This window comes from Dendrobium catenatum, unplaced genomic scaffold (assembly GCF_001605985.2).
Source record: "Dendrobium catenatum unplaced genomic scaffold, ASM160598v2 fragScaff_scaffold_1256, whole genome shotgun sequence".
NCBI classification, from domain to species: Eukaryota; Viridiplantae; Streptophyta; class Magnoliopsida; order Asparagales; family Orchidaceae; genus Dendrobium; species Dendrobium catenatum.
In genome coordinates, this window is record NW_021319718.1 from 111258 (window position 1) to 113133 (window position 1876).

Here is a 1876-nt window from a genome sequence, read left to right on the forward strand (position 1 = left end):
TGCTCATTTCCCCGTCGGCATGCCTCGTGACATCCTTTGGTGGTGGTCTCTTGCTCGATTGGATGGGTTGGATGCTTTGCTTTTCTCTTCTCCAAATTGGATGGTTTGAGCTTGGCTTTGCGGAAGTTGGAAGTCTCGGCCTTTTACTGAGCCATTGGGTTTGATTCTCTATGTTTTTTGTTCTGCTTTCCTGTATTTTGGCTCTTTGTTTCATGTACTCTTTCTGGCTTTTTATAAAATTTTTGTTATTAAAAAAAAAAAAAACTAGTCTATTTTTTTTTCTAATAATACTTCCTAGTCATCTAGCTTATTTTTATAGACCCAATTAATTCTAATTATATTTTGATCATGAGCTATTAGGATTAACTCATAAACATCATTCCATAAAAATTGGTTAAGTTTGTTTTCCATATCAAGTATTCAAAAAAAAAAAATATCTTGTATAGCTTTATCTATATTTCTATATTCAATTTTTGATAGAAATATAGAATGTTCTACCTCATCCCTAAAGTTTCTCCAAGTCTAAATACTTTGAGAAGGATCACCAATTATTAATTACCTTTGATAATTTATATTATATCTACATTCATTAGATAATAAATCATCCACTTATTCATCCAAAATTTTTCTTGATACTCTCAATATCATCATCATTTAAATCATTTCTTATTAAATCTATATAGGTTTCATCAAAAAATTACATGAATAGATTCTTGAACAATTAATTAATTTTTTCTTATTAAGAACTCTAAAAAAAATTTCCAAAAATTGAATATCCTAACAATATACCATCATCAAACCTATTATCAAATTTACCTAAAGGATCCTTGTCATTATTTAAAATTAAATACTTACATCCAAAAATATGTAAATAATTAATCATAGGTTTCTTTCCAAAAAATATTTCATAAGGGGTCTTTTAATAATAGATCTTAAATGAACTCTTTTTATAACATAACATGCAATGTTTATTACTTTAGTCCAAAAAATTTTGGAAGTTTATATTCATCTAACATTGATCTTAATAATTTTACAAAGTACAATTCTTTCTTTAAACTACACCATTTTGTTGAGGTTTTCTAAGAGATAAAAAATTATGTCTAATTCTATTTTTATCAAAAAAAATTCAAATAATTTATTTTCAAATTATCCACCATAATATTTTTGGATTCGATAAATCAAATAACCTTATTCTTTTTAAATATACTTAGCCAATTTTTTAAAATAATCAAATACATTGTTTTTGTTAGTTAAGAATAATACCTAAGTTTATCTTAAATAATCATCTATAATAATAAATTCATAATTCTTACCACCTATACTAGTTGTATTAATTGGACCAAGCAATTCCATGTGCAATAGTTCTAAAGGTCTACTAATAAAAACTATATTTTTATTTTTAAATAAACTTTTCATATGTTTACTCAGAATGCATGAATCACATATAGAATCAAAATAAAAATTAATTGTTAATGAACAAACTATTAAATCATGTTTTAAAATTTTATTTAACATATGGATATTAGCATGACATTGTCTTCTATGTCATAACCAAGCATCATCATCTATTGATTTCATGCAAAGTAAATTCAAATTAATATCATTTATATTCTCTAAATCAATTAAATAAGTATTTTTATATCTATTTTTAATCAGTAAAATATTTTCATTATTTATAATAATGTAATGTGAAGCATAAAAAGAAACATTTAAACTTTTATCATAAAATTAACTAATTGATATTAAGTTATATTTTAAAACAAAAATAAATAAAACTTTTTCTGAAGTAATAAAGTTCTTAAAAATAGATCCAATTCCAATGATCTTTCTCTTTATATATATATATATATATATATATATATATATATATTTTTTA